The sequence below is a fragment of the Panulirus ornatus genome, chromosome 55, assembly GCF_036320965.1.
Source record: "Panulirus ornatus isolate Po-2019 chromosome 55, ASM3632096v1, whole genome shotgun sequence".
Taxonomy (NCBI): Eukaryota; Metazoa; Arthropoda; class Malacostraca; order Decapoda; family Palinuridae; genus Panulirus; species Panulirus ornatus.
Window position 1 is genome coordinate 40181183 of NC_092278.1, and position 21831 is coordinate 40203013.

At 41.4% G+C, this 21831-nt stretch overlaps 1 protein-coding gene across 3 annotated transcripts in view; it reads left to right on the top strand.

Annotated features, from left to right (window-relative positions):
* The window catches only part of LOC139765725 (luc7-like protein 3), a 158991-nt gene extending 137497 nt beyond the window's left edge, over positions 1-21494 (top strand). For 2 of the 3 annotated variants that reach the window (XM_071693543.1, XM_071693542.1), the window contains one exon: positions 20867-21494. The gene's annotated coding sequence lies outside the window, so the exon portion shown is untranslated. The remainder of the gene's footprint in view (positions 1-20866) is intronic. The other variant, XM_071693544.1, reaches the window with a different exon arrangement.
* The last annotated feature ends 337 nt before the right edge of the window (positions 21495-21831 follow it).

The window sequence follows — 21831 nt, forward strand, 5'->3', positions numbered from 1 at the left end:
TATAGTGAGTGGTGGGATGAAGAAGTAAGATTATTAGTGAAAGAGAAGAGAGAGGCATTTGGACGATTTTTGCAGGGAAATAATGCAAATGAGTGGGAGATGTATAAAAGAAAGAGGCAGGAGGTCAAGAGAAAGGTGCAAGGGGTGAAAAAGAGGGCAAATGGGAGTTGGGGTGAGAGAGTATCATTAAATTTTCGGGGGAATAAAAAGATGTTTTGGAAGGTAAATAAAGTGCATAAGACAAGGGAACAAATGGGAACTTCAGTGTAGGGGGCTAATGGGGAGGTGATAACAAGTAGTGGTGATGTGAGAAGGAGATGGAGTGAGTATTTTGAAGGTTTGTTGAATGTGTTTGATGATAGAGTGGCAGATATAGGGTGTTTTGTTCGAGATGGTGTGCAAAGTGAGAGGGTTAGGGAAAATGATTTGGTAAACAGAGAAGAGGTAGTAAAAGCTTTACGAAAGATGAAAGCTGTCAAGGTAGCGGGTATGGATTGTATTGCAGTGGAATTTATTAAAAAAGGGGGTGACTGTATTGTTGACTGGTTGGTAAGGTTATTTATTGTATGTATGATGCATGATGAGGTGCCTGAGGATTGGCAGAATGCGTGCATAGTGCCATTGTACAAAGGCAAAGGGGATAAGAGTGAGTGCTCAAATTACAGAGGTATAAGTTTGTTGAGTATTCCCGGTAAATCATATGGGAGGGTATTGATTGAGAGGGTGAAGGCATGTACAGAGCATCAGATTGGGGAAGAGCAATGTGGTTTCAGAAGTGGTAGAGGATGTGTGTATCAGGTGTTTGCTTTGAAGAATGTATGTGAGAAATACTTAGAAAAGCAAATGGATTTGTATGTAGCATTTATGGATCTGGAGAAGGCATATGATAGAGTTGATAGAGATGCTCTGTGGAAGGTTTTAAGAATATATGGTGTGGGAGGCAAGTTGTTAGAAGCAGTGAAAAGTTTTTATCAAGGATGTAAGGCATGTGTACGTGTAGGAAGAGAGGAAAGTGATTGGTTCTCAGTGAATGTAGGTTTGCATCAGGGGTGTGTGATGTCTCCATGGTTGTTTAATTTGTTTATAGATGGGGTTGTTAGGGAGGTGAATGCAAGAGTTTTGGAAAGAGAGGCAAGTATGCAGTCTGTTGTGGATGAGAGAGCTTGGGAAGTGAGTCAGTTGTTGTTCGCTGATGATACAGCGCTGGTGGCTGATTCATGTGAGAAACTGCAGAAGCTAGTGACTGAGTTTGGTAAAGTGTGTGAAAGAAGAAAGTTGAGAGTAAATGTGAATAAGAGTAAGGTTATTAGGTACAGTAGGGTTGAGGGTCAAGTCAATTGGGAGGTAAGTTTGAATGGAGAAAAACTGGAGGAAGTGAAGTGTTTTAGATATCTTGGAGTGGATTTGGCAGCGGATGGAACCATGGAAGTGGAAGTGAATCATAGGGTGGGGGAGGGGGCGAAAATTCTGGGAGCCTTGAAGAATGTGTGGAAGTCAAGAACATTATCTCGGAAAGCAAAAATGGCTATGTTTGAAGGAATAGTGGTTCCAACAATGTAGTATGGTTGCAAGGTGTGGGCTATGGATAGAGTTATGCGGAGGAAGGTGGATGTGCTGGAAATGAGATGTTTGAGGACAGTATGTGATGTGAGGTAGTTTGATCGAGTAAGTAATAATAGGGTAAGAGAGATATGTGGTAATAAAAAGAGTGTGGTTGAGAGAGCAGAAGAGGGTGTTTTGAAATGGTTTGGTCACATGGAGAGAATGAGTGAGGAAAGATTGACAAAGAGGATGTATGTGTCAGAGGTGGAGGGAACGAGAAGTGGGAGACCAAATTGGAGGTGGAAAGATGGAGTGAAAAAGATTTTGAGGGATCGGGGCCTGAACATGCAGGAGGGTGAAAGGCGTGCAAGGAATAGAGTGAATTGGAACGATGTGGTATACCGGGGTTGACGTGCTGTCAGTGGATTGAACCAGGGCATGTGAAGCGTCTGGGGTAAACCATGGAAAGTTCTGTTGGGCCTGGATGTGGAAAGGGAGCTGTGGTTTTGGTGCATTATTACATGACAGCTAGAGACTGAGTGTGAACGAATGGGGCCTTTGTTGTCTTTTCCTTGCCCTACCTCTCACACATGAGGGGGGAGGGTGTTGTTATTCCATGTGTGGCAGGGTGGCGATGGTAATGAATAAAGGCAGACAGTATGAATTATGTACATGGGTATATATGTATATGTCTGTGTGTGTATATATATGTATACATTGAGATGTATAGGTATGTATATGTGCTGTGTGTGGACGTGTATGTGTATGTGGGTGGGTTGGGCCATTCTTTCGTCTGTTTCCTTGCGCTACCTCGCTAACGCGGGAGACAGCGACAAAGCAAAATGAATGATATGATATATATATACATATATATATATATATATATATATATATATATATAAATGGATTTGTATGTAGCATTTATGGATCTGGAGAAGGCATATGATAGAGTTGATAGAGATGCTCTGTGGAAGGTATTAAGAATATATGGTGTGGGAGGCAAGTTGTTAGAAGCAGTGAAAAGTTTTTATCGAGGATGTAAGGCATGTGTATGTGTAGGAAGAGAGGAAAGTGATTGGTTCTCAGTGAATGTAGGTTTGCGGCAGGGGTGTGTGATGTCTCCATGGTTGTTTAATTTGTTTATGGATGGGGTTGTTAGGGAGGTGAATGCAAGAGTTTTGGAAAGAGGGGCAAGTATGAAGTCTGTTGGGGATGAGAGAGCTTGGGAAGTGAGTCAGTTGTTGTTCGCTGATGATACAGCGATGGTGGCTGATTCATGTGAGAAACTGCAGAAGCTGGTGACTGAGTTTGGTAAAGTGTGTGAAAGAAGAAAGTTAAGAGTAAATGTGAATAAGAGCAAGGTTATTAGGTACAGTAGGGTTGAGGGTCAAGTCAATTGGGAGGTAAGTTTGAATGGAGAAAAACTGGAGGAAGCAAAGTGTTTTAGATATCTGGGAGTGGATCTGGCAGCGGATGGAACCATGGAAGCGGAAGTGGATCATAGGGTGGGGGAGGGGGCGAAAATTCTGGGAGCCTTGAAGAATGTGTGGAAGTCGAGAACATTATCTTTGAAAGCAAAAATGGGTATGTTTGAAGGAATAGTGGTTCCAACAATGTTGTATGGTTGCGAGGCGTGGGCTGTGGATAGAGTGGTGCGCAGGAGGATAGATGTGCTGGAAATGAGAAGTTTGAGGACAATGTGTGGTGTGAGGTGGTTTGATCGAGTAAGTAACGTAAGGGTAAGAGAGATGTGTGGAAATAAAAAGAGCGTGGTTGAGAGAGCAGAAGAGGGTGTTTTGAAATGGTTTGGGCACATGGAGAGAATGAGTGAGGAAAGGTTGACCAAGAGGATATATGTTTTGGAGGTATAGGGAACGAGGAGAAGAGGGAGACCAAATTGGAGGTGGAAAGATGGAGTGAAAAAGATTTTGTGTGATCGGGGCCTGAACATGCAGGAGGTTGAAAGCAGGGCAAAGAATATAGTGAATTGGAGCGATGTGGTATACCGGGGTTGATGTGCTGTCAGTGGATTGAATCAGGGCATGTGAAGCGTCTGTGGTAAACCATGGAAAGCTGTGTAGGTATGTATATTTGCGTGTGTGGACGTATGTATATACATGTGTATGGGGGTGGGTTGGGCCATTTCTTTCGTCTGTTTCCTTGTGCTACCTCGCAAACGCGGGAGGCAGCAACAAAGCAAAAAAAAATATATTTATATTTATTTATTATACTTTGTCGCTGTCTCCCGCGTTTGCGAGGTAGCGCAAGGAAACAGACGAAAGAAAATGGCCCAAACCCCCCCCTATACACATGTATATACATACGTCCACACACGCAAATATACATACCTACACAGCTTTCCATGGTTTACCCCAGACGCTTCACATGCCCTGCTTCAATCCACTGACAGCACGTCAACCCCGGTATACCACATCGCTCCAATTCACTCTATTCCTTGCCCTCCTTTCACCCTCCTGCATGTTCAGGCCCCGATCACACAAAATCTTTTTCACTCCATCTTTCCACCTCCAATTTGGTCTCCCTCTTCTCCTTGTTCCCTCCACCTCCGACACATATATCCTCTTGGTCAATCTTTCCTCACTCATCCTCTCCATGTGCCCAAACCACTTCAAAACACCCTCTTCTGCTCTCTCAACCACGCTCTTTTTATTTCCACACATCTCTCTGACCCTTACGTTACTCACTCGATCAAACCACCTCACACCACACACTGTCCTCAAACATCTCATTTCCAGCACATCCATCCTCCTGCGCACAACTCTATCCATAGCCCACGCCTCGCAACCATACAACATTGTTGGAACCACCATTCCTTCAAACATACCCATTTTTGCTTTCCGAGATAATGTTCTCGACTTCCACACATTCTTCAAGGCCCCCAGGATTTTCGCCCCCTCCCCCACCCTATGATCCACTTCCGCTTCCATGGTTCCATCCGCTGCCAGATCCACTCCCAGATATCTAAAACACTTCACTTCCTCCAGTTTTTCTCCATGCAAACTCACCTCCCAATTGACTTGACCCTCAACCCTACTGTACCTAATAACCTTGCTCTTATTCACATTTACTCTTAACTTTCTTCTTCCACACACTTTTCCAAACTCAGTCACCAGCTTCTGCAGTTTCTCACATGAATCAGCCACCAGCGCTGTATCATCAGCGAACAACAACTGACTCACTTCCCAAGCTCTCTCATCCCCAACAGACTTCATACTTGCCCTTCTTTCCAAAAACTCTTGCATTTACCTCCCTAACAACCCCATCCATAAACAAATTAAACAACCATGGAGACATCACACACCCCTGCCGCAAACCTACATTCACTGAGAACCAATCACTTTCCTCTCTTCCTACACGTACACATGCCTTACATCCTCGATAAAAACTTTTCACTGCTTCTAACAACTTGCCTCCCACACCATATATTCTTAATACCTTCCACAGAGCATCTCTATCAACTCTATCATATGCCTTCTCCAGATCCATAAATGCTACATACAAATCCATTTGCTTTTCTAAGTATTTCTCACATACATTCTTCAAAGCAAACACCTGATCCACACATCCTCTACCACTTCTGAAACCACACTGCTCTTCCCCAATCTGATGCTCTGTACATGCCTTCACCCTCTCAATCAATACCCTCCCATATAATTTACCAGGAATACTCAACAAACTTATACCTCTGTAATTTGAGCACTCACTCTTATCCCCTTTGCCTTTGTACAATGGCACTATGCACGCATTCTGCTAATCCTCAGGCACCTCACCATGAGTCATACATACATTAAATAACCTTACCAACCAGTCAACAATACAGTCACCCCCTTTTTTAATAAATTCCACTGCAATACCATCCAAACCCGCTGCCTTGCCGGCTTTCATCTTCCGCAAAGCTTTCACTACCTCTTCTCTGTTTACCAAATCATTTTCCCTAACCCTCTCACTTTGCACACCACCTCGACCAAAACACCCTATATCTGCCACTCTATCATCAAACACATTCAACAAACCTTCAAAATACTCACTCCATCTCCTTCTCACATCACCACTACTTGTTATCACCTCCCCACTTGCGCCCTTCACCGAAGTTTCCATTTGCTCCCTTGTCTTACCCACTTTATTTACCTCCTTCCAGAACATCTTTTTATTCTCCCTAAAATTCTCCCTCTCATTTGCCCTTTTTTTCACCTCTTGCACCTTTCTCTTGACCTCCTGTCTCTTTCTTTTATACATCTCCCACTCAATTGCATTTTTTCCCTGCAAAAATCGTCCAAATGCCTCTCTCTTCTCTTTCACTAATACTCTTACTTCTTCATCCCACCACTCACTACCCTTTCTAATCAACCCTCCTCCCACTCTTCTCATGCCACAAGCATCTTTTGCGCAATCCATCACTGATTCCCTAAATACATCCCATTCCTCCCCCACTCCCCTTACTTCCATTGTTCTCACCTTTTTCCATTCTGTACTCAGTCTCTCCTGGCACTTCCTCACACAGGTCTCCTTCTCAAGCTCACTTACTCTCACCACCCTCTTCACCCCAACATTCACTCTTCTTTTCTGAAAACCCATACAAATCTTCAACTTAGCCTCCACAAGATAATGATCAGACATCCCTCCAGTTGCACCTCTCAGCACATTAACATCCAAAAGTCTCTCTTTCACATGCCTGTCAATTAACACGTAATCCAATAACGCTCTCTGGCCATCTCTCCTACTTACATAAGTATACTTATGTATATCTCGCTTTTTAAACCAGGTATTCCCAAGCATCAGTCCTTTTTTAGCACATAAATCTACAAGCTCTTCACCATTTCCATTTACAACACTGAACACCCCATGTATACCAATTATTCCCTCAACTGCCACATTACTCACCTTTGCATTCAAATCACCCATCACTATGACCCGGTCTCGTGCATCAAAACCACTAACACACTCATTCAGCTGCTCCCAAAACACTTGCCTCTCTTGATCTTTCTTCTCATGCCCAGGTGCATATGCACCAATAATCACCCACCTCTCTCCATCAACTTTCAGTTTTACCCATATTAATCGAGAATTTACTTTCTTACACTCTATCACATACTCCCACAACTCCTGTTTCAGGAGTATTGCTACTCCTTCCCTTGCTCTTGTCCTCTCACTAACCCCTGACTTTACTCCCCAGACATTCCCAAACCACTCTTCCCCTTTACCCTTGAGCTTCGTTTCACTCAGAGCCAAAACATCCAGGTTCCTTTCCTCAAACATACTACCTATCTCTCCTTTTTTCACATCTTGGTTACATCCACACACATTTAGGCACCCCACTCTGAGCCTTCGAGGAGGATGAGCATTCCCCGCGTGACTCCTTCTTCTGTTTCCCATTTTAGAAAGTTAATACAAGGAGGGGAGGATTTCTGGCCCCCCGTTCCCGTCCCCTCTATATATATATATATATATATATATATATATATATATATATATATATATATATAAATATATATTTTTTGCCGCTATCTCCCGCGTTTGTGAGGTAGCGCAAGGAAACAGACGAAAAAAGTGGCCCAACCTACCCCCATACACATGTATATAAATACGTCCACACACGCAATTATACATAACTACACAGCTTTCCATGGTTTACCACAGACGCTTCACATGCCCTGATTCAATCCACCAACAGCACGTCAACCCCGGTATACCACATCGATCCAATTCACTCTATTCCTTGCCCTCCTTTCACCCTCCTGCATGTTCAGGCCCCGATCACACAAAATCTTTTTCACTCCATCTTTCCACCTCCAATTTGGTCTCCCACTTCTCCTCGTTCCCTCCACCTCCGACACATATATCCTCTGGGTCAATCTTTCCTCACTCATTCTCTCCATGTGCCCAAACCATTTCAAAACACCCTCTTCTGCTCTCTCAACCACGCTCTTTTTATTTCCACACATCTCTCTTACCCTTACGTTACTTACTCGATCAAACTACCTCACACCACACATTGTCCTCAAACATCTCATTTCCATCACATCCATCCTCCTGCGCACAACTCTATCCATAGCCCACGCCTCGCAACCATACAAAATTGTTGGAACCACTATTCCTTCAAACATACCCATTTTTGCTTTCAAAGATAATGTTCTTGACTTCCACACATTCTTCAATGCTCCCAGGATTTTCGCCCCCTCCCCCACCCTATGATCCAGTTCCGCTTCCATGGTTCCATCCGCTGCCAGATCCACTCCCAGATATCTAAAACACTTTACTTCCTCCAGTTTTGCTCCATTCAAACTTACCTCCCAATTGACTTGAACCTCAACCCTACTGTACCTAATAACCTTGCTCTTATTCACATTTAACTTTCTTCTTTCACACACTTTACAAAACTCAGTCACCAGCTTCTGCAGTTTCTCACATGAATCAGCCACCAGCGCTGTATCATTAGCGAACAACAACTGACTCACTTCCCAAGCTCTCTCATCCCCAACAGACTTCATAGTTGCCCCTCTTTCCAAAACTCTTGCATTTACCTCCCTAACAACCCCATCCATAAACAAATTAAACAACCATGGAGACATCACACACCCCTGCCACAAACTTACATTCACTGAGAACGAATCACTTTCCTCTTTTCCTACACGTACACATGCCTTACATCCTCGATAAAAACTTTTCACTGCTTCTAACAACTTGCCTCCCACACCATATATTCTTAATACCTTCCACAGAGCATCTTTATCAACTCTATCATATGCCTTCTCCAGATCCATAAATGCTACATACAAATCCATTACTTTTCTAAGTATTTCTCACATACATTCTTCAAAGCAAACACCTGATCCACACATCCTCTACCACTTCTGAAACCACACTGCTCTTCCCCAATCTGATGCTCTGTACATGCCTTCACCCTCTCAATCAATACCCTCCCATATAATTTACCATATATATATATATATATATATATATATATATATATATATATATATATATTTTTATACTTTGTCGCTGTCTCCCGCGTTTGCGAGGTAGCGCAAGGAAACAGACGAAAGAAATGGCCCAACCCAGCCCCATACACATGTATATACATACGTCCACACACGCAAATATACATACCTACACAGCTTTCCATGGTTTACCCCAGACGCTTCACATGCCTTGATTCAATCCACTGACAGCACGTCAACCCCGGTATACCACATCGCTCCAATTCACTCTATTCCTTGCCCTCCTTTCACCCTCCTGCATGTTCAGGCCCTGATCACACAAAATCTTTTTCACTCCATCTTTCCACCTCCAATTTGGTGTCCCTCTTCTCCTTGCTCCCTCCACCTCCGACACATATAACCTCTTGGTCAATCTTTCCTCACTCATCCTCTCCATGTTCCCAAACCACTTCAAAACACCCTCTTCTGCTCTCTCAACCACGCTCTTTTTATTTCCACACATCTCTCTTACCCTTACGTTACTCACTCGATCAAACCACCTCACACCACACATTGTCCTCAAACATCTCATTTCCAGCACATCCATCCTCCTGCGCACAACTCTATCCATAGTCCACGCCTCGCAACCATACAACATTGTTGGAACCACTATTCCTTCAAACATACCCATTTTTGCTTTCCGAGATAATGTTCTCGACTTCCACACATTCTTCAAGGCCCCCAGAATTTTCGCCCCCTCCCCCACCCTATGATCCACTTCCGCTTCCATTGTTCTATCCGCTGCCAGATCCACTCCCAGATATCTAAAACACTTCACTTCCTCCAGTTTTTCTCCATTCAAACTCACCTCCCAATTGACTTGACCCTCAACCCTACTGTACCTAATAACCTTGCTCTTATTCACATTTACTCTTAACTTTCTTCTTCCACACACTTTACCAAACTCAGTCACCAGCTTCTGCAGTTTCTCACATGAATCAGCCACCAGCGCTGTATGATCAGCGAACAACAACTGACTTAGTTCCCAAGCTCTCTCATCCACAACAGACTTCATACTTGCCCCTCTTTCCAAAACTCTTGCATTTATCTCCCTAACAACCCCATCCATAAACAAATTAAACAACCATGGAGACATCACACACCCCTGCCGCAAACCTACATTCACTGAGAACCAATCACTTTCCTCTCTTCCTACACGTACACATGCCTTACATCCTCGATAAAAACTTTTCACTGCTTCTAACAACTTGCCTCCCGCACCATATATTCTTAATACCTTCCACAGAGCATCTCTATCAACTCTATCATATGCCTTCTCCAGATCCATAAATGCTACATACAAATCCATTTGCTTTTCTAAGTATTTCTCACATACATTCTTCAAAGCAAACACCTGATCCACACATCCTCTACCACTTCTGAAACCACACTGCTCTTCCCCAATCTGATGCTCTGTACATGCCTTCACTCTCTCAATCAATACCCTCCCATATAATTTACCAGGAATACTCAACAAACTTATACCTCTGTAATTTGAGCACTCACTCTTATCCCCTTTGCCTTTGTACAATGGCACTATGCACGCATTCCGCCAATCCTCAGTCACCTCACCATGAGTCTTTTTTTTTTTTTTTTTTTTTTTTTTTTTTTTTTTTTTTTTTTCATACTATTGGCTATTTCCCGCGATAGCGAGGTAGCGTTAAGAACAGAGGACTGGGCCTTTGAGGGAATATCCTCACCTGGACCTCTTCTCTGTTCCTTCTTTTGGAAAATTAAAGAAAAAATAACCTTACCAACCAGTCAACAATACAGTCACCCCCTTTTTTAATAAATTCCACTGCAATACCATCCAAACCAGCTGCCTTGCCGGCTTTCATCTTCCGCAAAGCTTTCACTACCTCTTCTCTTTTTACCAAATCATTTTCCCTAACCCTCTCACTTTGCACACCACCTCGACCAAAACACCCTATATCTGCCACTCTATCATCAAACACATTCAACAAACCTTCAAAATACTCACTCCATCTCCTTCTCACATCACCACTACTTGTTTTCACCTCCCCATTTGCGCCCTTCACTGAAGTTCCCATTTGCTCCCTTGTCTTACGCACTTTATTTACCTCCTTCCAGAACATCTTTTTATTCTCCCTAAAATTTAATGATACTATCTCACCCCAACTCTCATTTGCCCTTTTTTTCACCTCTTGCACCTTTCTCTTGACCTCCTGTCTCTTTCTTTTATACATCTCCCACTCAATTGCATTTTTTCCCTGCAAAAATCATCCAAATGCCTCTCTCTTCTCTTTCACTAATACTCTTACTTCTTCATCCCACCACTCACTACCCTTTCTAATCAACCCACCTCCCACTCTTCTCATGCCACAAGCATCTTTTGCGCAATCCATCACTGATTCCCTAAATACATCCCATTCCTCCCCCACTCCCCTTGCTTCCATTGTTCTCACCTTTTTCCATTCTGTACTCAGTCTCTCCTGGTACTTCCTCACACAGGTCTCCTTCTCAAGCTCACTTACTCTCACCACCCTCTTCACCCCAACATTCACTCTTCTTTTCTGAAAACCCATACAAATCTTCACCTTAGCCTCCACAAGATAATGATCAGACATCCCTCCAGTTGCACCTCTCAGCACATTAACATCCAAAAGTCTCTCTTTCGCACGCCTGTCAATTAACACGTAATCCAATAATGCTCTCTGGCCATCTCTCCTACTTACATAAGTATACTTATGTATATCTTGCTTTTTAAACCAGGTATTCCCAATCATCAGTCCTTTTTCAGCACATAAATCTACAAGCTCTTCACCATTTCCATTTACAACACTGAACACCCCATGTATACCAATTATTCCCTCAACTGCCACATTACTCACCTTTGCATTCAAATCACCCATCACTATAACCCGGTCTCGTGCATCAAAACCACTAACACACTCATTCAGCTGCTCCCAAAACATATATATATATATATATTTTTTTTTTTTTTTTTTTTTTTTTTTTATACTTTGTCGCTGTCTCCCGCGTTTGCGAGGTAGCGCAAGGAAACAGACGAAAGAAATGGCCCCCCCCCCCCATACACATGTACATACACACGTCCACACACGCAAATATACATACCTACACAGCTTTCCATGGTTTACCCCAGACGCTTCACATGCCTTGCTTCAATCCACTGACAGCACGTCAACCCCTGTATACCACATGACTCCAATTCACTCTATTTCTTGCCCTCCTTTCACCCTCCTGCATGTTCAGGCCCCGATCACACAAAATCTTTTTCACTCCATCTTTCCACCTCCAATTTGGTCTCCCTCTTCTCCTCGTTCCCTCCACCTCCGACACATATATCCTCTTGGTCAATCTCTCCTCACTCATTCTCTCCATGTGCCCAAACCATTTCAAAACACCCTCTTCTGCTCTCTCAACCACGCTCTTTTTATTTCCACACATCTCTCTTACCCTTACGTTACTTACTCGCTCAAACCACCTCACACCACACATTGTCCTCAAACATCTCATTTCCAGCACATCCATCCTCCTGCGCACATCTCTATCCATAGCCCACGCCTCGCAACCATACAGCATTGTTGGTACCACTATTCCCTCAAACATACCCATTTTTGCTTTCCGAGATAATGTTCTCGACTTCCACACATTTTTCAAGGCTCCCAAAATTTTCGCCCCCTCCCCCACCCTATGATCCACTTCCGCTTCCATGGTTCCATCCGCTGACAGATCCACTCCCAGATATCTAAAACACTTCACTTCCTCCAGTTTTTCTCCATTCAAACTCACCTCCCAATTGACTTGACCCTCACCCCTACTGTACCTAATAACCTTGCTCTTATTCACATTTACTCTCAACTTTCTTCTTCCACACACTTTACCAAACTCAGTCACCAGCTTCTGCAGTTTCTCACATGAATCAGCCACCAGCGCTGTATCATCAGCGAACAACAATTGACTCACTTCCCAAGCTCTCTCATCCCCAACAGACTTCATACTTGCCCCTCTTTCCAGGACTCTTGCATTTACCTCCTTTACAACCCCATCCATAAACAAATTAAACAACCATGGAGACATCACACACCCCTGCCGCAAACCTACATTCACTGAGAACCAATCACTTTCCTCTCTTCCTACACGTACACATGCCTTACATCCTCGATAAAAACTTTTCACTGCTTCTAACAACTTGCCTCCCACACCATATATTCTTAATACCTTCCACAGAGCATCTCTATCAACTCTATCATATGCCTTCTCCAGATCCATAAATGCTACATACAAATCCCTTTGCTTTTCTAAGTATTTCTCACATACATTCTTCAAAGCAAACACCTGATCCACACATCCTCTACCACTTCTGAAACCGCACTGCTCTTCCCCAATCTGATGCTCTGTACATGCCTTCACCCTCTCAATCAATACCCTCCCATATAATTTACCAGGAATACTCAACAAACTTATACCTCTGTAATTTGAGCACTCACTCTTATCCCCTTTGCCTTTGTACAATGGCACTATGCACGCATTCCGCCAATCCTCAGGCACCTCACCATGAGTCATACATACATTAAATAACCTTACCAACCAGTCAACAATACAGTCACCCCCTTTCTTAATAAATTCCACTGCAATACCATCCAAACCTGCTGCCTTGCCGGCTTTCATCTTCCGCAAAGCTTTTACTACCTCTTCTCTGTTTACCAAATCATTTTCCCTAACCCTCTCACTTTGCACACCACCTCGACCAAAACACCCTATATCTGCCACTCTGTCATCAGACACATTCAACAAACCTTCAAAATACTCATTCCATCTCCTTCTCACATCACCGCTACTTGTTATCACCTCCCCATTTACGCCCTTCACTGAAGTTCCCATTTGCTCCCTTGTCTTACGCACCCTATTTACCTCCTTCCAGAACATCTTTTTATTCTCCCTAAAATTTACTGATAGTCTCTCACCCCAACTCTCATTTGCCCTTTTTTTCACCTCTTGCACCTTTCTCTTGACCTCCTGTCTCTTTCTTTTATACTTCTCCCACTCAATTGCATTTTTTCCCTGCAAAAATCGTCCAAATGCCTCTCTCTTCTCTTTCACTAATACTCTTACTTCTTCATCCCACCACACACTACCCTTTCTAAACAGCCCACCTCCCACTCTTCTCATGCCACAAGCATCTTTTGCGCAATCCATCACTGATTCCCTAAATACATCCCATTCCTCCCCGACTCCCCTTACTTCCATTGTTCTCACCTTTTTCCATTCTGTACACAGTCTCTCCTGGTACTTCCCCACACAGGTCTCCTTCCCAAGCTCACTTACTCTCACCACCTTCTTCACCCCAACATTCACTCCTCTTTTCTGAAAACCCATACTAATCTTCACCTTAGCCTCCACAAGATAATGATCAGACATCCCTCCAGTTGCACCTCTCAGCACATTAACATCCAAAAGTCTCTCTTTCGCACGCCTGTCAATTAACACGTAATCCAATAACGCTCTCTGGCCATCTCTCCTACTTACATAAGTATACTTATGTATATCTCGCTTTTTAAACCAGGTATTCCCAATCATCAGTCCTTTTTCAGCACATAAATCTACAAGCTCTTCACCATTTCCATTTACAACACTGAACACCCCATGCATACCAATTATTCCCTCAACTGCCACATTACTCACCTTTGCATTCAAATCACCCATCACTATAACCCGGTCTCGTGCATCAAAACCGCTAACACACTCATTTAGCTGCTCCCAAAACACTTGCCTCTCATGATCTTTCTTCTCATGCCCAGGTGCATATGCACCAATAATCACCCACCTCTCTCCATCAACTTTCAATTTTACCCATATTAATCGAGAATTTACTTTCTTACATTCTATCACATACTCCCACAACTCCTGTTTCAGGAGTATTGCTACTCCTTCCCTTGCTCTTGTCCTCTCACTAACCCCTGACTTCACTCCCCAGACATTTCCAAACCACTCTTCCCCTTTACCCTATATATATATATATATATATATATATATATATATATATATATATATATATATATATATATATATATACATATATATATATATATATATATATATATATATATATATATATATATATATATATATATATATATATATATATTCCCTGGGGATAGGGGAGAAAGAATACTTCCCACGTATTCCCTGCGTGTCTTAGAAGGCGACTAAAAGGGAAGGGAGCGGGGGGCTGGAAATCCTCCCCTCTTTTTTTTTTTTTTTTTTTTTTTTTTTTTTTCCCAAAAAGAAGGAACAGAGAAGAGGGCCAGGTGAGGATATTCCCTCAAAGGCCCAGTCCTCTGTTCTTAACGCTACCTCGCTATCGCGGGAAATAGCGAATAGTATGAAAAAAAAATATATATATATATATATATATATATATATATATATATATATATATACCACTTCGATCCAATTCACTCTATTCCTTGCCTGCTGTTCACCCTCCTGCATGTTCAGGCACCGATCACTCAAAGTCTTTTTCACTCCATCTTTCCACCTCCAATTTGGTCTCCCACTTCTCCTCGTTCCCTCCACCTCCGACACATATATCCTCTTGGTCAATCTTTCCTCACTCATTCTCTCCATGTGCCCAAACCATTTCAAAACACCCTCTTCTGCTCTCTCAACCACACTCTTTTTATTTCCACACATCTCTCTTACCCTTACATTACTTACTCGATCAAACCACCTCACGCCACAGATTGTCCTCAAACATCTCATTTCCAGCACATCCACCCTCCTGCGCACAACTCTATTTATAGCCCACGCCTCGCAACCATACAACATTGTTGGAACCACTATTCCTTCAAACATAGCCATTTTTGCTTTCCGAGATAATGTTCTCGACTTCCACACACTTTTCAAGGCTCCCAGGATTTTCACCCCCTCCCCCACCCTATGATTTACTTCCGCTTCCATGGTTCCATCCGCTGCCATATCTACTCCCAGATATCTGGAACACTTTACTTCCTCCCGTTTTTCTCCATTCAAACTTACCTCCCAGTTGACTTGACCCTCAACCCTACTGTACCTAATAACCTTACTCTTATTCACATTTACTCTTAACTTTCTTCTTTCACACACTTTACCAAACTCAGTCACCAGCTTCTGCAGTTTCTCACATGAATCAGCCACCAGCGCTGTATCATCAGCGAACAACAACTGACTCACTTCCCAAGCTCTCTCATCCCCAACAGACTGCATACTTGCCCCTCTTTCCAAAACTCTTGCATTCACCTCCCTAACAACCCCATCCATAAACAAATTAAACAACCATGGAGACATCACACACGCCTGCTGCAAACCTACATTCACTGAGAACCAATTACTTTCCCCTCTTCCTACATGTACACATGCCTTACATCCTCGATAAAAACTTTTCACTGCTTCTAACAACTTGCCTCCCACACCATATATTCTTAGTACCTTCCACAGAGCATCTCTATCAACTTTATCATATTCTTTCTCCAGATCCATAAATGCTACATACAAATCCATTTGCTTTTCTAAGTATTTCTCACATACATTCTTCAAAGCAAACACCTGATCCACACATCCTCTACCATTTCTGAAACCACACTGCTGTTCCCCAGTCTGATGCTCTGTACATGCCTTCACCCTCTCAATCAATACCCTCCCATATAATTTACCAGGAATACCCAACAAACTTATACCTCTGTAATTTGAGCACTCACTCTTATCCCCTTTGCCTTTGTACAATGGCACTATGCAAGCATTCCGCCAATCCTCAGGCTCCTCACCATGAATCATACCTTCATTAGATAACCTTACCAAACAGTCAGCAGTACAGTCACCCCCTTTTTTAATAAATTCCACTGCAATACCATCTAAACCTGCTGCCTTGCTGGCTTTCATCTTCCGCAAAGCTTTTACTACCTCTTCTTTGTTCACCGAATCATTTTCCCTAACTCTCTCACTTTGCACACCACTTCGACCAAAACACCCTATATCTGCCACTCTATCATCAAACACATTCAACAAACCTTCAAAATACTCACTCCATCTCCCCATTAGCCCCCTTCACTGAAGTTCCCATTTGCTCCCTTGTCTTACGCACTTTATTTACCTCCTTCCAGAACATCTTTTTATTCTCCCTAAAATTTAATGATACTCTCTCACCCCAACTCTCATTTGCCCTCTTTTTTACCTCTTGCACCTTTCTCTTGACCTCCTGTCTCTTTCTTTTATACATCTCCCACTCATTTGCATTATTTCCCTGCAAAAATCGTCCAAATGCCTCTCTCTTCTCTTTCACTAATAATCTTACTTCTTCATCCCACCACTCACTACCCTTACTAATCAACCCACCTCCCACGCTTCTCATGCTACAAGCATCTTTTGTGCAAGCCATCACTGCTTCCCTAAATACATCCCATTCCTTCCCCACTCCCCTTACCTCCTTTGTTCTCACCGTTTTCCATTCTGTACTCAGTCTCTCCTGGTACCTCCTCACACAAGTCTCCTTCCCAAGCTCACTTACTCTCACCACCCTCTTCACCCCAACATTCTATCTTCTTTTCTGTAAACCCATACAAATCTTCACCTTTGCCTCCACAAGATAATTATCAGACATCCCTCCAGTTGCACCTCTCAGCACATTCACATCCAAAAGTCTCTCTTTCGCTTGCCTGTCAATTAACACGTAATCCGATAACACTCTCTCGCCATCTCTCCTACTTACATATGTATTCTTATGTATATCTCTTTTTAAACCAGGTATTCCCAATCACCAGTCCTTTTTCAGCACATAAATCTACAAGCTCTTCACCATTTTCATTTAGAACACTGAACACCCCATGTATACCAATTATTCCCTCAACTGCCACATTACTCACCTTTGCATTCAAATCACCCATCACTATAACCCGGTCCCTTGCATGAAAACCACTAACACACTCATTCAGCTGCTCCCAAAACACTTGCCTCTCGTGATCTTTCTTCTCATGCCCAGGTGCATATGCACCAATAATCACCCATATATATATATATATATTTTTTTTCATACTGTTCGCCATTTCCCACGTTAGCGAGGTAGCGTTAAGAACAGAGGACTGGGCCTTTGAGGGAATATCCTCACCTGGCCCCTTCTCTGTTCCTTCTTTTGGGGGAAAAAAAAAACACACCCACACATATATGGGATGGCCTCAGCTGCCTGTGCCGTCTCAGCTATTAAAGAGAATAGTTTTATAGTAAAAGAGTAGTAGATGAATGGAATTGAATGATAGAGAACATAGTTAATGCAGATGGCTTACATGAATTACAGAAGTTTCATGGTAGTAGAGAATGTTCAAGGTATTAGCCCCCATTAGTTTAAAACTCCCTACCCATGCAGTAATGATAAACTTGTTAACTGGGCCCAGAAAATCAATCCCCAAGGCCCTCATAGATTGCAGTATAATTCATACAAATGCCATAAGTATTACTTCATAATAGTATGAGTTGATATAATATGCTATCTTGGAGAAACTGAACATTACTACATTTTCAGAAACTTGATTAGACTTTGAGAATAAACATGTACTAACTGAACTCACAGCACCTAGATACAAACTTCACATAATATTTTCATAAATCGTGGTCTTATTTTGTGTTAAAAAACAGTCTAAGAGCAGTTAAAGTAAGCATGTTAGACATGATCCTTTATACATTGATACCGTTTACAATAAGGAAAATAAAGTGCATTTTGGCATCCTGAAAAGGCCTCTTAAGCAAAAGGAGAAAGCATAGTAAGGAGTTTTGCTGATAACATTTGAGTTAGCAAAGTGATAGGATCAGAAGCTGATCAAAAGGAGATACAGGACTTAGCAAAGTGATAGGATCAGAAGCTGATCAAAAGGAGATACAGGACTTAGATATGATATGCAACTAGGCAAAGGTGAACCAGATGGAATTTAATTTAGATATATTTGATCAAATAAGTTATATAACAGGTAAGAATACACCTTTCACAGAAAAAGTGAAATTTTAATGTAACTGCTATGGGTGTCATCATAGATGAGAAACTAGAATTCGAAGAATATGTGAAGATAAACAGAATTCTGAGAACATATTTAGCGGATAGCTCTATCCAGCAAAGTAATGGCTTAATGAAATTAAGAACTTTCACAATGAGACAGAAGGCTTCTGATGAAAATCTATGAAGCAGAATTGAAGACTTTCTTGTATGGTCACGATGAAAACAAATGGAAGTAAACAGGTAAAAGAGAATTCAAAAGCACTTTACAAGCAAAAGCAAAGGGATGGAGCTAGTTAAAGGTTTAAAAATTAAATGAAACTGAAAGCTTCTCACCAAGGAAGGCAGAATTAGTAAATTGTCAAGAATATCATGGAACATAGGAAAAAAATATAGCCATTACTATAATGTGAAAGCCCAGCTGGGGAGCTAAAGGGAATATTTATTATACTACAAAAAAAAAATATGCATGGAACATTTACAGAAACATTTAAAAGAAAGCCTAAGAAGTGGTTAATATTAGTTTCCTTTGAACCCAGAATAGATAATTATGGAATGCAGATGGCAGAAGAGAGTATCATTCAGTAAGAAAGACATGCAGTGAGAACTTGTTACCTTCTGCCATTTTGACAAAATCTCGTCATGTACACATATACATATGTAGGTAGGTGAAGATTGAAATGTTGAAAATCCATTGTGAACCATGGATTGACAGCTATGTGAGAGGCATTATGGCAGATAGGAACCGTTTAATTCAATAAGCAAAACACTAGCCCTGCCATGCCGACAAAATCTTGTCGTAGTGATTTGTCTTATGTAGGTAGGTAAGTACTCTCTCTAAGGGAGTATTTAGTTTTGTCTATATAGAATGTGGTCTCATAAGTGCTTAAGTAGATTTTTAAATTTTTGAAAAAAGAATCTATTTGAATTGAGATATGCCTTCTATGGAAGTTTATTGTTTCAGATAAGTTTTATAATTTATTTTTCAAATTTCTTTTTAAGTTTGTAACTTGTATGAACATTCTCTTCACATTTGCTTGTCGCTTGACAGACTTTATTTGGCCCTCATTGACTGTTTCTACCCAAAAATATTGTTAATGAGAATGACAAGAGTAAGGAGTTTAAAATCAGTGGATTTGATGGCAAGTATTTAATACCATGTCAATTTTGGTCACGGATGGCAGTACTGTGTTAATGCCTCTTGAGCCGCAGTCCTTGGCCATGGCTAGAACATCATTCTGTCACAGGAGGAGAATCATTTTACATATCTATGGAGGTAAGGTTAGTGTTATGTAAAGTCTCCTCTGTATGTTTGTACAAATGGGAGTATCCTTTGATGTGAGGATTTTTCAATATTGAGAGAATATAATTTAGCTTCAGAGTTTTGAGGACAGGGTAAATGTATGTTTGAAAATTTCATGAAAACATTGTAACACACACATACTTAGACACCAAAGAAGGCTTAGCTATATTCCTTTAGATGTGTATATCTTTTTATTAGGTATTATGAATAATCTTTACTTGTCATAATCCTTCAAAAATATCATAGTTAATATGGGATATACTCACCTATATTGTTTTTAAGCTTTTGTATTTATTTCATATTTATTGTCCTGATCCAATAATTCAGGTTTTCTTGACCACACCTACTGTCTTACCAGTCGAGCCTATTGTCGTTGGTGTAGCCGAACAAGGCTTTGTCTGTACCACTTAATTTGTCTCTGGAGGTAAGTGGGTGTTTTCCAGTGACCATGAAAACGTGCTTAACAGCAGACCCTTTCTCATAATTAATCATGTAGAGGAACAGTAGCCTTTTGGATTGGATTTCTCTTTGCTTGAAGGAACAAAATAATGGTATTACTGGACGGTAAATTGTTTGATTTCATCTAGCATATTGGTACAATGCAGATAGGGAGAGCAGTCTATGTATGACTTAATCTTTTCCAGTTTAGGATATTGAGTGAATATGTGATTTGCACAGCTTGTTATTCTTACATTTTTCTATATGTGTTTATCATTGTAGTACGTATAATTTTCTCATCATGCACTGATTTATCTGGCTGTTATGTACCATCCTTTTCATATACAAGTACTATGTGTTTGAATTCACATATGTTATGAAAAAGCTGGTATATAACAGTGAGCTTTGTGAGTTTGATGTCAGTCATCATTTCTTTGTAAAATTCCTTGAGGAAATCTTTATTAGTTCCATATTTAGAGTATACCTTGAAATTGATGTGCTTTTTATCAGTTAGATGTATCAAAGGCAAAATAAAAGATTAATTGATTACTGTATATAAAAGTAATGTTATCTTGGGTTTCACAGGATTACCTCCTGGCAACAAGCAGCGAAGACTCCAGCAAGTTACTTCCACAGTGCCCACTGTCTCTGATGGCTTAACTAGCTGTATGGTTTGTTGGAGAATGCAGAAATTGAGGACCTGCCTCCAGCCTCAACATTGTGTAGCCAGGTGAAACCCCTCCTTTCACACTCCCTTCTCTGCCTCCCCTACTCGGCCTCTTCCCAGCCCTTCCCATCATGACTTCCTTGATGGGCATTCAGTAGATTCTGCAGTCTGATTTTTCAAAAAAAATCATGTTTGTATTTTTTGTTTTAGATAATTTATTGTATAATAACCAGATACGATGATGTATGTAACACACATTGTTTGTAAAATTTATTAATATATATATGTACATACACATATATATATATAAATACATTAAAAATAGTTTGCATACAATCTGCACCATATGTACTTCCAAGATTTTATGCTAGGGTGATGAAACATCTTTCCTGTTCATCTTAGTTTAGGTGCGATAACCTCTTCAAACGAGTTGTGATGCTGTTAAAGGAAGTTCGTTGGTTGTCCGGTCACATTCCATCAATTATCTCTTCTCTCCATCTCTTAAGGTGAGATATTGTGAACTGTATCAATAAATGTGTAAATTGCTCTGTAGTCTGATTATATCCCTCATTAATCCCTCCTTGGATGTAAAAGGAGACTTCAGTATGAAGGTTCACACTGTTTGTTCAGCCTGTGCCAAAAGATAAGGCATGATAGGGCCATTGACTTATTGCAAAAATCATTTCATGTTTTATGGAGACCTGGCATACATCAACTGTGCTAATCATGTACTTGGCATTTAAGTGATAGTGCATCATAACCATCAGTTCATGTCCACCAGCTGTGAGGCTTATGCCTATTTTGTTTGTTTGTGATTGTTGGGTATTTTTTTCCATATCCATCCACAATAACCAAGCTTGTGCCGTCCTCTTATGCCAAGGAG